Source organism: Chaetodon trifascialis, chromosome 12 (genome assembly GCF_039877785.1).
Source record: "Chaetodon trifascialis isolate fChaTrf1 chromosome 12, fChaTrf1.hap1, whole genome shotgun sequence".
In the NCBI taxonomy this organism is placed as follows: Eukaryota; Metazoa; Chordata; class Actinopteri; order Chaetodontiformes; family Chaetodontidae; genus Chaetodon; species Chaetodon trifascialis.
Window position 1 is genome coordinate 387,290 of NC_092067.1, and position 16,250 is coordinate 403,539.

Below are 16,250 nucleotides of genomic sequence, written 5' to 3' on the forward strand. Positions count from 1 at the left end.
AGAGACAGAAACACACAGACACACAAACAGAGAGACGGAGACACAAAGACAGAGAGAAACACACACACACACAAACACACACACGCACGCACACACACACAGACAGAAACACACAGACAGTGAGAGAGACAGAGACACACACAGACACACACACAGACCGAGAGACAGAAAGACACACACAGACACACAAATATTGACAGAGGGACAGAAACACACAGACACAGAGAGAGAGATAGAGACACACAGAGAGAGAGACAGAAACACACTAACAGAGAGAGCAGCACAGGGTAGAACCCTGGGCAGACTCTTTTTGACCATCCATTTTGGATATGGTGAGTCACTTTCTGCAGCAGTGGATCTTTTGCGTCTCCTGCACAATTTGCTGCAACATGATATCTGACGTTGGGAGAGAAGCAGTCACCGTGTTTACTGAAACACCAGCATCATCACACACAGGGCTGACCAGCATGTCACTGCTTGGTGCTGGTGCTCATGACAAAGCGTCTGCCAGTAAAATGTGTTTTCCTGGTGTGTAAATAAGGTCAAGTTATAACACTGCAACGCCGTCATCATGCACTGAATTCTGGGTGACATGTCATTGAGGTTTTCTTTTCTGATTGCGATGAGCGGTTTGTGGTCAGTCTATGTCATAAAGGTCAGCAGTTCGTACACATAACTGTAAAACTTTCTACACCCAAACACTAAGCCCAAAGTCTCTTTTTCAATTTCAGCATAGCGTTGCTCGGTCTCTGTCACTGATCGACAAGCATATGCTACAGGCTGCCATTTGTCTCCATGCATTTGGAGCAGTACAGCTCCCAAGTCATCTTTTGAGGCATCAGTGGAGATTTTTGTTGGTTTTGATGGGTCAAAGAATGTGAGGACTGGCTGAGTGGTCACAGTTTTCTTAAATTTTTTCCACTCTTTCTCATGTTGCGCAGTCCACTCAAACACTATGTTGTGCTGTAGCAACTCTCTGAGGCATGCTGTCTGGGCAGTTCCACCCCTTCACTTGTGACCTTGTTTCCCAACAAGGTCATCTCTGTGACACCAAAGAGACACTTGTCCCTGTTTAGTTTTAGTCTTTTTGATTCTCTGTAAGAGTTTCTCCAGTCTCTCATCATGTTGTTGTTGTGTTGTTCCCCAGACAACCAAGTATATAGACTCGGATGCCTTCCAGATCCTACTATTATGAACTCCATTGCTCTGTGGAAGATCTCTGGCACTGATTTGATGCCAAATGGGAGCCTCAGGAAACAGTAACATCCAAATGGCGTGTTAAAGGTAGTGTATTTGCTGGTCTCTGGGTCCAGTTTCAGCTGCCAGAACCCATGTGACCCATCTAATTTGCTAAAAAACTTAACATGTGCCATTTCACGCATCATCTTTTCCCGTTTTGGGATCTGATAATGCTCTCTTTTAATATTGTCATTTAGATCTTTGGGATCAAGGCAGACTCTTATGGCACCTGTAGTCTTCTTCTTGACACATGTGATGGAGTTCACCCAGTCTGTGGGTTCTTCCACTCTCTCAATGACACCTATTTGAGTTATCCTTTCCAGCTCTTTTTTCAAGCCAGCTCTGAGTGCTGCTGGCACTCTCCTTGGGGCATGCACACAGGCTTGGCATTGTCCTTGAACTGAATTTTGTAAGTGTACCGTAATGTCCCATGACCTTTGAAGACAGAGGGAAACTTATCCACTATGGCTGTGGTTCCCTTACACTGTTGGTGTTCCAGTCTTTTGCCTTGCTTGATTATTTTCATGTTGTCAGTGTTTATCTGATGGATCCTCTTTACCAGACCTAGGTCCTCAGATGCTTTATCTCCGACTGACTCATGTCCATTAGGCACAATGGTGAACAACAGGTTATTCTGTTTGCCTTTATCTGTCACCTTCAGTCTGCATCCACCTTTTGTTTGTATTAGCTGATTATTATAAGCCCTCAGGGGTATGACTTTTTCTGTGAATTTTCAAGGCTTCTGTGTCAGTGCTTTGAATTCTTTCTCACTGATCAAATTAGCTTTGGCCCCTGTGTCAATTTAAATGTTACAATAGTCCCATTAAGTAACAGTGGAGCAGTCCATTTATCTTCAGTTACCGAATTAACAGTCTGGCCTGTATCATCTGCTCTTGAGGACCATGTGTTAACATCTTCAACATATGACACCATCTTTATGAAAAATGTTTCACTCAAATCATCACTGTCTGTGTTTTGTCATCAGGTTGAGCAAACACAAATTTGTTGAGGACTTCTATTGCTTCTAGGCAGGCGATGGTGAGCAGCATTTTTTTTTTCCTCTGCTCGTTGATCCACTCCAACTGCAATAATATACAGCTGGAAATGCTGTTCGAAAGTCCTCCAACTTGCATCTAATGTTTCCAGTCAGTTTCAATGGACCTGGTGGTTTTACTGCTTCCATTTTGTTTTGTTGCTTCTCTTTCTTAACCCCACTCCTGGTACCATGTAAAGTTCTTGTTTATCCATTAATAAAACATCAAATGGAAGTTTATGTTTATGTTTATTCTTATACTTGCACTGGGTAACTCACATTTGCTAATGCCTTGCTGTCACAATATTTATTCTGTATATGGCCAACTGATGCAATGCTGCCACCTATGGGTGACAACTTTGTTAGCACTTATCATTACAATGGGGACCACGTTTTTTCAAAAGCACTTTTGCCAGACTCGCTAATCGCAGACTCACAATCCCATTATGGTGAGAATGCAGCACAGCCAAACAAAAAAAACAAAAACAAACCACCACCTGCTTTCTACCTATTCCAACACACATGAAAATACAAGTGAAGCAGCCATAATTTTACATCTTAAAAATCAAACCCACATACAGTATATCCACCATACTATATGGCACATTAGCCTGCAATAAGTTCGGTCATGTCTGCAAATGGGGACCACGTTTTTTCCAAAAGCACCTTTGCAAGACTTCAACTTCACAACTGCTTCACCTCAAACTGGCACACATCTAGCATGAAACTAGCAGCATAACGTTAGATAACGCAGTGTACTATGGCATATTAGCCTGTAATATGTTCAGTCATGCAGGGTAATGGGATCCATGTTTTACCAAAGCACTTTTGCATCAGTAGTCACAGACAATTTTGGTGGTGACAAAAAAGAAAATAAATCCTTTCAGTGTTAACATGGCTTAACATGCATAGCATTAATGTGATCTGGCTGGACATGGTCTGAACTCTGGCCATTTGAAGCATAAATGCATGGATAATCTTAATGATTCCAATCATATTACAGTGCTTACTTTGCTAACATTGACTTGACCTTCCTGGTAACTGAAGATGGGCTGTAACAATGTCCAAAAAATTTAGACGAGGACAGTGAGTGCTGTCTCTCTTGACATTACCAAGGTCTCGCAGTGCATAGTTAATGTGTTGTTTGAATGATGCATCAAGATGTTTGAATGCAAGTGCTCTTTCTGTTCACAACCTGTACTTAAATGTGCAATGCATTTACAATCCTCTGACAAAGAAAAAAAAAAAAACTCCACCTGGACTCCAGAATAGAAACATCTTTGATGTGCAGTTCATCCAGCACATCAAAGACATCTTTGAAGTATTCTCAGTAGAAGTGACGTCAACATCTCTGCCCCCATAGTCCCTCTGACTTCTCTGGACTTTGCTGTTGTTCCAGCCCATCTTCCCTTGCTGGTCAGGTCAAGTCAACGTTAGCAAGGTAAGCGGTTTAATATGATCTGACTCACTTAGATTATCCTCTCTGGGACATAGGCTAAATTGATAGCACTTTGTCGTCTTTCTTTCGCTGATGAAATTGTGTTTGATTAGCAAGTCTTGCAAAGGTGCTTTTGGAACAAACATGGTCCCCATTTGCAGGCATGACTGAACTTATTACAGGCTAATGTGCCATATATCAGTAACGTTACACTGTTAGTTTCATGGTGGATATATGCGGATTTGATTTTTAAGATGTAATATTGCAGTTTCACTTGCAGAGAATCTGTTCACTTGTATTTTCATGTCTGTTGGAATAGGTAGAAAGCGGGCTTTTTTTTTTTTTTTTTTTTTTTTTTTTGATGTGCTGCATTCTCACCATAGTGGGCTATTGTGAGTCTGTGATCAGCGAGTCTGGCAAAAGTGCTTTTGAAAAAATGTGACCGGTCCCTGCTCTGCAGTAGGCGGGTTCGTGATTGTAATGAGATCCCCCGCGATGACGTCATCGGCGCGGGGCCAACTCGTAACGCCCCTAAGCTCCATTTGCGGAAACTACCTGCACTCGCTCGATCAGTCCACCAGGAGGAGCAGTCATTATTACCGTGTCAGCTGTGCTGAGTCGTTCATTAGATCTGCACATAGCCTCCACTGCTGTAAGAAAAACTGCTTGTCTAGTGGAGCACCCTGTGCAGTTTTTTTAAATATAATTATGCTTAATCATCCACATTATTGTAGTGCTCGTTCACAAACTTCTTGGATCTGCTCATCTGCCCATCCTGCCTTTTCCTCCACATCTCTCTCCACCTTTGGAGAGGCTCCCAGCGCATCTCCGCGTGCCGAGTAATTTGTGCCCAGAAAATTAATCGTGAATAACAGAAGTTGTGCGTTGCGTTTTTCTAGCATTCTGAACTGCTAAACAGTTAAATGTTTAATACTCTGCCTGATTCGCGGAGCCACTCTGCTTTTCAGTTGGTGGGTTTCCTGTTTGTAGCGCATTTTAGATTTGCGGGTCGCTATTTGATGCGGTGACCAGCAATACACAGAGTCCTGTATGTGTGTGTACAGTATATTACTGGACAGAAATCATTTACAGTGCACTGAAGAGGGAGGGACGGGAGGATGAAATGCCAATTTCAGCCTGTGATCTGTTAATGTCTGACTGAACAGCCTCATGGAAGTGATATTTTACAGTTCTACATATTCAATCTAACGAAATTCGTTAAAACAAGTCACTTGGTGTTTTCAAAGCCATGTCATTGAGCTGAAAGGTTCCAGATTTCGTTCGCCTTCACAGGCGGCTGCGGAGCGCCGCAGACGGCTCGCACTGCGCACTGCGATGTTTAACATCATAGGCTTAATATACTGTAGTTAATTATTAGTGATCTTTTTCATCACTCTGTCTGTGTGACTGTCTGTGTCCTCTCTGTGTCTCTGTCTCTTTTTTCAGACTGTTCACGCAATGAATATAAACAGTAACTATTAAAAAAAGTTATAGTCGCGGGTAAACATAGTGCTCAGAAGCACACCAAGAATGGATTTTTTACGTCAGGCGTTGTGCACGCGTGTTTGATATTAATATTGTGCCGCTGCACCTCAAATAAATGTTTTTTTGGGAAACGGAAATGTTCAACATGACTTCATCATGTTAGACCAGGCAGACAGGTTCTTACTACAAGATCAACTCTCCCTCCGCAGCCAGCGAGCCTCATCCCCCGCACGGACACCTACATTCAATCATGAATAATCCTAATGGGCCAATCAGACCCATGAAAAAAAACAATGTTGTGGGGCATAAAGGGCCAATGGGCCGATGTAGATGGGCCAATCTGATTGTTTTTATTGGCCAATCAGTTGGCCGTTTTCACACACATGAAAACGGCCAATAAACAGTGAAATCAGTATCATGAGTATTTCTCAGATGATGATTTCTGTATCTATCTAATCCGTGGCATGCAATATTTCACCCCGATTTTGGATAAAGTATAAATCCAATTGTTTCATTGTTTCAGCTGTCGTGGCCAAATCTCTTGTTAACTTATTAAGCTCTTCCGCACAGTGTGACATCTATTTTAATTATTAGAGAGCTGCTCTAATGGCCACTGATAAACAGTCCATTCTATTCTATAAACTGTTGGTGGTTTGTGAACTTCACTGCATTTGTGCATTTGAAGCGATTAACTCCCGGCACATTTCAGAGCTGAGTAAACCTGTAGTTTCACTGACACATCGCGCATCATCACCACAGGCGTCATGATGTTCTCCTGTCTGTCACTCTGTCAGGCATGTGTAGTGTCGAGCCGGCCGCGTTGTTGGCTGAAAAGTCATTATTTGCATTACAGTGTATCCTTTGTTCTAACTCAATGGATGGTCGCCAGCCAAACAGGCTCCCATCCCCCACTGTCCCACAGACTAGCTATGGCCAGTAAAATAGGTGGAGGGCTGAGGGGAGCGCGTACCCCCAGTAATTAAAAATCAATTTGTGCCACAGATATTAATATTGTGTCGCTGGCTACTTTATAGACTTCACTAAATGTTTCCATTACACCTAATTACATTTATGGATAAGCCAACTTTCCCACCTCCCTCATGCATCAAAATGTATATTATCAGTCCGACCAGGAAATCTTGCGATCGCAAAAATTAGCGCATATTCAACCAATACTAATATGACTGTCTATTGGCCGCTTCCTGGTCTATTTTTGCCGAGAGCCGCGCGCCTGTTGCAGTAAACACAGGCAAGCCCTGGAATCTCCAGATGATGCGCTCTGCTCCTGCAGCTCTGTCTCTGTTCCAGTGCATGTAAAGTAAAATTAGGTCATCATTTTTGTTGATAATTATCAAAAGCAAACTCTATGTAAACAGATGGAGCCTGTTTATTCTTGGAGTCACAGGCTGTTTTGTAAAGCTACATCACTTTTATGACTCAGGAATGATTTTGTAACTTTTTTTTTTTCGAAGAAGAAGATAATATGCAGCAAAGGGCTGAATGACGGAATCGAACCTGTAGCCGCTGCAGAGAGCTTCATACATGGGGCGGACGCTCTACCAACTGCGCCAAATCTCCGCCACATGATTCTGTAATTTTGAGCTGATGCTTCTCATTCTCAAGTTAAAACTGTTTGGGTTTTTTTTAAGATGGGAACTGAATCTTTTCGACTGTTTCTGTAATGTGAAGTATGGTTATTGTCATATATGAAGTGATTATATACAACTTTTTTACATGAGTTTGTTTTTTTTGATCGCAACAATCACAAAAACATTCATACAGTATATTGTAAGAGAAAAACTTAGGAATTTTCTGTTTGCAAATCGAAAATATGCATTAAAACAGGCTGATGGAAACACACATTTAAGACTTTTTTAAGACTTTGTGCGAGAAATATTTTTCTAAGTTGATCTAAATAATCAACGTAAAATAGTTGAGTAACTGTGACTGCCTAAGTACAAATAAGCCTACTAAAGCAGATGAATGTAGTGGAGTAAAAATCTTTGCCCTTGAGATGTGTTCCTGTGAGGGACACGCCATCTCCTGGTGACACCCTGCAATTGAATGAAGAGGCGTGTTTATAGTGGATTCTGGGCACACCCCCAAGAGGAGGGGGGGACTGGTAGCTGGCTGGCAGCCGGCTGGGAGCCGGCTGGGAGCTGGATGGCCTCTGGCCTGGAGGGGAATTTCGAGGCCGCTCCATCTGTAAATTTAGAGGGATAGTATCTTATCTGCTATCATTGTTAGGCTGGTAAGCCAATAACTAACTGGACCCAGTAATGCAGACCCGGAGACAGGACTTAAATGAATCAAGAACTAATTTATTAACAAAACGAGAACACAAAACACGCTCACCGAGCGGAAATGGAAACAAACAAAAGACGCACTCAAAAGGAGTGGAAAACGATAAACAAAAGGCGCACTCAAACTGAAGTGGAGGAAAACTCAAGGAGCTCCGACGAAGCGGGTATGAGGCATGCGTGGAAGCGGCAGGAGACACTGAAAGAACAAAAAACACAGCACACAATAAGTGGCTGGAACGTAGACGGAAGAACACAAAACACTTTCTCTGAAATGAGATGGAACAAGAGATGTAGTACTTACAACCAGTAGACCGAGAATAATCCGGCGACTGGGAGAAGACTGTCAGCTCTTTAAATACTCCAAACAATGAAGGTGCTCCAGGTGAACACCTGGAGGCGGAGCCAGCTGCAGGTACAGGGATGCCCAGCCGCGGGAACAGGGGTGACAGACAGACACACACATAGGGGAAAAAGGGAGAGGAGACACAAGCAGAGAGACAGGAAGCTAGGATCTTAACAGTACCCCCCCAATGGTCGCCTCTTGGCGGCCTAGCAGGTCGATCCGGGTGTCTTCGATGGAAGTCATCGATGAGGGTGTGGTCAAGAATGAAGGATCAAGGCACCCAGGAGCGCTCCTCCGGCCCGTACCCCTCCCAATCGACCAGGTATTGGAATCCCCTGCCCCGTCTTCTGACGTCCACCAGGCGTCGCACAGTAAAGACTGAACCCCCATCAATGATTTGGGGCAGAGGGGGGGATCAGAAGGAGGACACAGAGGGCTGGAGGAGACAGGTTTAAGCTGCGAGACGTGGAAGGTAGGATGAATCCTCATCGTCTCCGGGAGTTTGAGTGTGACAGCCTGGGGGTTAATGATCTTGGTGATGGGGAAGGGTCCGATGTACCTGGGCGACATTTTGCGAGAGTCTGTTTTAAGTGGAATGTTTCTTGTAGACAACCAGACTGACTGACCTGTCTTGTACTCCGGTGCCGGGGATCTGTGTCGGTCTGCCGCACGCTGTTTCACGCCCTGGTTACGTTCCAGTGCCCTGGTAGCCGTCTGCCAAAACCCCCTGATCCTCTTGACATGGTCGGCTATGGAAGGAACAGAGATTTCAGCCTCCTGAGCAGGAAACAGAGGGGGTTGGTAGCCTAGGGAGGCTTCGAACGGAGACAGGCCACTGGCAGATGAAGTGAGGGAGTTGTGGGAATACTCCACCCAGGGAAGGAAACGGCTCCAGTCTGCAGGGTCGTCAGCGCAGATGCACCGAAGCGCTGTCTCCAGATCCTGGTTCGCCCTCTCCGTCTGCCCATTGGACTCGGGATGGAACCCAGAGGTGAGCCTAACCTTGGTGCCCAGGGCCTTGGCGAAAGCCTTCCACACCTGCGAGGAGAATTGGGGCCCGCAGTCCGACACAATGTCGACAGGTATACCGTGCAGCCGGACCATGTGGGTGACCAGTAGCTCAGCAGTCTCTAGGGCAGAGGGAAGCTTGGGGAGGGCAATGAAATGTGTGGCTTTAGAAAACCGGACCACAATAGTGAGAATAGTGGTGTTGCCTTTAGAGGGAGGTAGTCCAGTAACAAAGTCTACAGCGATGTGTGACCAGGGTCTGCTGGGGACAGGGAGGGGAAGAAGAAGTCCAGCTGGAGCCTTGTGGGAGGCCTTACCCCTGGCACAGGTGGACAAGCAGCAACGAATTCCCATGTGTCTGCTTCCAGAGCGGGCCACCAGAAGTAGCGACGCAGCAGGGAGATGGTGCGATTAGCTCCGGGATGACAGGCCAGCCGGTGAGCATGAGTCCATTGTAACACCTGCGAATGAACGATAGGAGGGACAAAGAGCTTATTGCGTGGCCCATTACCTGGGTCAGGATGAAGACGCTGGGCCTCCCTGACCGCCCCCTCAATTTCCCAGGAAAGAGCGGCGATGATGCGATCATTGGGAAGGATGCTTTCCAGCTCGGAGGTGGACTCAGCGGGAGAGAATTGTCTGGAGAGGGCATCAGGCTTGGTGTTGCGGGAACCTGGTCTGTAGGTGAGAGAAAAGTTAAAGCAGCTGAAGAAAAGCGCCCAGCGGGAGTTGAGGCGCTTCGCCGCTCTGATGTTGGCAAGATTCTTATGGTCCGTCCAGACCACAAAGGGATGTTCAGCCCCCTCCAGCCAGTGTCTCCACTCCTCCAAGGCCAGTTTAACCGCTAACAGTTCCCGATTGCCCAGATCATAGTTCTGTTCAGCAGGGGAGAGACAACAAGAGAAAAAGGCACACGGGTGCAGCCGGTTGTCTGGTTCAGCATACTGCGACAGGACAGCCCCTACCCTGGTGTCGGAAGCATCGACCTCCACCACAAACGGTCTGGAGGGGTCGGGCTGGATGAGGACAGGAGTGGAGGTGAACAATGATTTGAGCTTACGAAAGGCCTTGTCAGCCTCCGCTGACCAGTCAAACTTCACCTTAACAGAAGTCAACTTGGTCAGGGGGGTGGCTATTTTACTATAATCCCTAACAAACCTCCGGTAGAAGTTGGCGAAGCCGAGAAAATGCTGCAACTCCTTCCGGGTCTCAGGGACAGGCCACTCTGCCACAGCTCTGGTCTTTTCTGGGTCGGCCCTCAGGTTGTATGATAAAACCCAGGACAGAAACAGTTGTGGCATGGAATTCACACTTTTCAGCTTTAACAAAAAGCTTGTTTTCCAGTAACCTGGAGAGGACCTGCTGGACGTGGTTGACATGCTCCTCTGGGGACTGAAAGAAGATGAGGATGTCATCCAGGTAAACAAAGACAAATCTGTTAAGGAAGTCACGCAAAATGTCATTAATTAAGGCCTGGAAAACGGCAGGGGCATTGGTGAGCCCAAAAGGCATAACAAGATACTCGAAGTGGCCCAAGGGTGTGTTGAAGGCCGTCTTCCATTCGTCCCACTCCCTGATGCGAACCAAGTGGTAGGCGTTGCGCAGGTACAGCTTGGTGAAAACTTTGGCCTGCTGGAGAGAGTCGAATGCGGAGTTAATGAGAGGGATAGGATACTTGTTAAGTACCGTGATTTCGTTAAGTCCACGATAGTCAATGCAGGGTCTGAGGGACTTGTCTTTTTTCTCCACGAAGAAAAAACCCGCTCCAAGAGGAGAAGTGGAGGGTCTGATGATTCCTGCCGCCAAAGACTCCTGGATGTACTTCTCCATCGCTTCCCGTTCTTGTCGTGAGATGTTGTGAAGAGAAACCTGGGATTGTTCTTATTTTCCTCTATTAGTGCAGAGTAATAAGCCGCCCTGGCACTGCGGAGGGCTTTCCTGTATATTTTAAGACTTTCTTGCCAGGCGAACCGAAATTCTTCCAAATTTGTAGAGCACCATTTCCTTTCTATTTTCCGTGAAGTTTGCTTTAATTTGCGGGTTTGAGGAGTATACCATGGAGCTAACCTCCTCTGTTTAATTATCTTCTTTTTTAGGGGAGCAACAGTCAAGTGTCATATGCAATGAACCTGTAGCACGATCAACCAGGTAGTCAACCTGGGAGGGACTAATGTTAGCATAGGAATCCTTTGTTGTATTGAGACATAGCATTGAATTAAATACTGATGGGATCATATCCTTAAATTTAACTACAGCACTGTCAGACAGGAGTCTGGTATAAGAATTTTTGCCTACTGGCTGGTAGTCTGGTAATATGAATTCGAAAGTTGTTAAATGATGGTCCGATAAAAGAGGATTCTGTGAGGAGACTATTAAGTCTTCGATTTCAATGCCATATGTCAGAACAAGGTCGAGGGTGTGGTTAAAACAGTGAGTCGGTTCATGTACATTCTGATGGAAGCCAACTGAGTCTAATACTGGGATAAACACAGTGCTAAGGCTGTCATTATCAAGGTCAACATGTACATTAAAGTCACCTACAATAATTACTTTATCTGCTTTAAGGACTAAACCTGATAGAAACTCCGAAAACTCAGCAAGAAATTCGGAGTAAGGACCAGGAGAGCAGTATACTATAACTAATAAAACTGGCTGCACTGTTTTCCATTTTTCATGAGAAAGAGTGAGAACAAGGCTTTCAAATGAGTTATAGTCGAGTTTAGATTTAGGGTTGATCAAAAGGCTTGAGTCAAAAATGGCTGCAACTCCACCTCCTCTGCCGCTGCCTCGAGGAATGTGAGTATTAATATGGCTTGGAGGAGTAGCTTCATTTAGGCTCACATACTCTTCAGGACACAGCCAGGTTTCAGTCAGACAAAATAAATCAATATTATGGTCTGATACTAACTCATTTACTAGAACAGCTTTAGAGGACAGAGATCTGATGTTAAGGAGTCCACATTTAATCCTATCTTGTTGTGCTATCGCAGTGGTTGTTTTAATTTTGATTAGATTTTTATGTTTAACTCCTATTCTCTGTACTTTTGGTTTACTTAGTTTATGTGGTCGGGGGGAACAGAGATTACAAAGGTCAGAGGTAACTGACATTTAATCTACGCATGCATGTTTATGCACCCAGGGATTAAAGTAAAAAAATCTCACAACTGAAACATCTTGTTAGTGCACAGAAAAATACATAGAGTATTGACATGAGGCACGAGGGCTCACTGAATAGTTTGAGGATGAAAATAACGTAAATCATATGCAATGACCCACAGTCACCTGAAATGAGCACCTGTGGGAGATTTGAAGCAAACACCAAATGAGGGAATATCTTTAGGAAGAATGGTGCTCCATCGCTCCCTGTAGTGTTTATAAACTTGCAGAATCTATGCCAAGGTTCACTGAAGTTTACTAAGACACTTTATGTTGCCTTTTCTTTCAAATTGTCTCATTTCTGGTTCTATCCTTTGCCATTCTTGAAGATTAATTGTATTAATGGCATGGATATTGATGCTTGAAATAATTTAGAGAAAGGGAATGCAAACATTACAATGGTCAAAAATGCAACGTTTAATTTTTTCTGACCACTAGAGGGTGACGGTGACTGCATCAAGATAAGATAAGATAGACTTTATTTATCCCACAATGGGGGAAATTCACATGTTACAGCAGCAACAAGACAAAGTGCAAAAAGTAAGAGGACAAGAAGACAAAAAAAAATATTGCACAAGTGTTATAACTCAGGTGTGTGAGTTAGTGTCTCCCTCTTGAGGATGTGCTGACGTGCTGAGATAAGCATATCGTCCCACTTCCTGTTTCCGGCTGCTGCGTTAGTAGCAGTATGCGTTTGTCGCTCTTGCTCCTCTGAGTGTAATTTGCTCTGTGTTTTGTGACAGCAGCCTATTATCCGCTCTCTAAAGTAACATTAGTTCTGCTCAAGCACCCATAAATCTGTTTATTTAGCGACCGTTAATTTTATTTGTCTGCACGCTTGTCTGCTCTGCTAACTACACCAGCTTAGCCTAGCAGCTAGCGATGGCTTCTCTCTGTCCCTCTCCAGCTTTCTCCTGCTTGGTGTGTCACATGTTTAGCTACCCCTCTGCCTCCTTTAGTGATACTGGTATGTGTAATAAATGTAGTTTATTTGGTGAGTTGGAGGCGAGGCTTAGTGAATTGGAAGCTCGGCTCCGCACTATGGAAACCAAACCATTAGCTGTGGTTAGCCAGGCCCCCGTAGCCGGTGCGGACTGACCAAGTGCAACTTGGTGTCCCTCGACAGCTCCCGAGCAGCCGGGAAACCAGGGAGGCTGGGTGACTGTTCGAAGGAAGCATAGTCCCAAGCTGAAGCCCACGGGTCACCACCAACCACTTCATGTTTCTAACAGGTTCTCCCCACTCAGCGACCCACCCACTGAGAAACCAACTCTGATTTTTGGCAGCTCCATTTTGAGAAGTTAGCGACAACAGCGACCATAGTCAAATGCCTGCCGGGGGGCAGAGCGGGTGACATTGAATCATATTTGAAACTGCTGGCTAAGGGTAAGTATAAATACAATAAGATTGTTATTCACGTCGGCAGTAATGATTGCGCGAATCGGAGGTCACTAAAATGAATGTGGAATCAGTGTGTACATATGCAAAAACGATGTCGGACTCCATAATTTTCTCTGGACCCCTACCAAATCTGACCAGTGATATGTTTAGCCGCATGTCATCATTCAATCGCTGGCTGTCGAGGTGGTGTCCAGCAAATGGTGTGGGCTTCATTGATAATTGGCAGACTTTCTGGGGAAGACCTGGTCTGATTAGGAGAGACGGCATCCATCCCACTTTGGAGGGAGCAGCTCTCATCTTTAGAAACTTTGCCCGATTTTATTTATGAACCTTACCCCTGACAGCTCAGAGTTGAGACCTTGTTCTGACATATGGCATTGAAATTGACGACTTAATAGTCTCCTCACAGAATCCTCTTTTATTGGACCATCATTTAATAACTTTTGAATACATATTACCAGACTAACAGCCAGTAGGCAAAAATTCTTATACCAGCCTGCTGCCTGATAGTGCTGTAGCTAAATTTAAGGATATGATCCCATCAGCATTTAATTAAATGCCATGTCTCAATACAACAGAGGATTCCTATGCTAACCTTAGTCCCTCCCAGATTGACTGATAGTTTATAGTGCTACAGGTTCATTGCTAATGACACTTGACTCTGTTGCTCCCCTAAAAAAGAAAATAGAAAGGAAATGGCGTTCTACCAATTTGGAAGAACTTCGGTTCACCTGGCAAGACAGTCTTAAAATATACAGGAAGGCTCTCCGCAGTGCCAGGGCAGCCTATTACTTTGCACTAATAGAGGAAAATAAGAACAATCCCAGGTTTCTCTTCAGCACTGTAGCCAGGCTGACAGAGAGCCATAATTCTGTTGAACCATGTATTCCTTTAGCTCTGAACAGTAATGACTTCATGAGCTTCTTTAATGATAAAATTCTATTTGTTTATTAGAAACAGAATTCATCAGCTCCTGCCGTCAACAGGTACTGTTTTGTCTTCAAACACAGAAACCGTAGAAACTGTTACTCAGCCTGTCGCGGTTTTAGACTGTTTTACACCTGTCGACCTTCACCAACTAATTTAAATAATTTTATCATCAAAATCATCAAGTTTTAGCCAACTATAGACCGAAATTCAACCTTCCCTTTTTCTCAAAAACTTTTGAGAAAGCAGTTGCTTATCAGCTGTGCGACTTTCTATGCAAAAATAGTTTATTTGAGGTTTTCCAGTCAGGATTTAGAGTACATCATAGCACAGAGACAGCACTGGTTAAAGTTACAAATGACCTTCTAATTGCATCTGATAAAGGATTTGTCTCTGTACTAGTCTTATTGGATCTTAGTGCTGCATTTGACACCATTGACCATGGTTTCCTATTGCAGAGACTGGAACACTTCATTGGCATTAAGGGAACTGCGCTAAGCTGGTTTAAATCCTACTTGTCAGATCGCTCTCAGTTTGTACACGTTAATGACTCCTCTGTGCTCGCTAAAGTCAGCTATGGAGTTCCACAGGGTTCTGTGCTTGGACCATTTCTATTCACCTTATATATGCTTCCTTTAGGTAAGATTATCAGGAAGCACTCAATAAATTTTCATTGCTATGCAGATGATACCCAGCTATATTTATCAATGAAGCCAGAAGATACTAGTCAGTTAACTAGACAACAAGCATGTCTTCATGACATAAAGACCTGGATGACCTGCAATTTTCTGATGCTAAACTCGGACAAAACTGAAGTTATAGTAGTAGGCCCTAAACATCTTAGAAAGTCACTTTCTGATGACATAGCAGTTATGGATGGCATTGCGCTGGCCTCCAGCACCACTGTAAATAATCTGGGAGTTATCTTTGATCAGGACATGTCTTTTCACTCCCATGTAAAACAAATTTCAAGGACTGCCTTTTTTCACCTACGTAATATTGCAAAAATCAGGCATATTTTGTCTCAAAATGATGCAGAAAAACTAATCCATGCATTCGTAACTTCCAGGCTGGATTATTGCAATTCCTTACTATCAGGCTGCCCAAATTCATTGCTGAATATTCTCCAGTTGCTCCAGAACGCTGCAGCACGTGTTCTGACAAAAATCAGGAAGAGAGATCATATTTCTCCAATACTAGCCACTCTGCACTGGCTCCCTGTAAAGTTTAGAGGAGAATTTAAAATTCTCCTCCTTACTTACAAAGCCATAAATGGCCAGGCATCTACTTATCTTAAAGAGCTCATATTACCTTATTACCCCAATCGAACATGGCGTTCCCAGAATGCAGGTCTACTTATGGTTCCTAAAGTCTCCAAAAGCAGAACAGGAGCCAGAGCATTTAGCTATCAAGCTCCTCTCCTGTGGAACCATCTTCCAGTCTTGGTCCGGGAGGCAGACACTGTCTCTACATTTAAGAGTAGGCTTAAAACTTTCCTTTTTGATAAAGCTTATAGTTAGGGCTGGCTCAGGCTTGTCCTGGACCAGCCCCTAGTTATGCTGCTATAGGATTAGACTGTTGGGGGACCTCCAAAGATACACCGAGCTCCTCTGTCTTTCTCTCCCTCTCCATCTGCACGCTTTCATGTCCCACCACGGCATGTTACTAACTTAGCTCCTTCCCCGGAGTCTCTGTGCTTTGTCATCTCGCAGGTTCCCATGGACAGTAGCTGAATCTGGATTGTGGATTGCAGCTACGTCATCTCCTGCCTTGGCCCTGCCTGACGTCCACTGCAACTGCTACTACTGTTATTACATCCACTGTCACTGTTACTGTGACTGCATGTCTGTCTGCCTCTCTCTGTCTGTCTGTCTGTCTGTCTCTCTCTCTGACTGCATTTCTGTCTGTCTGTCTCTC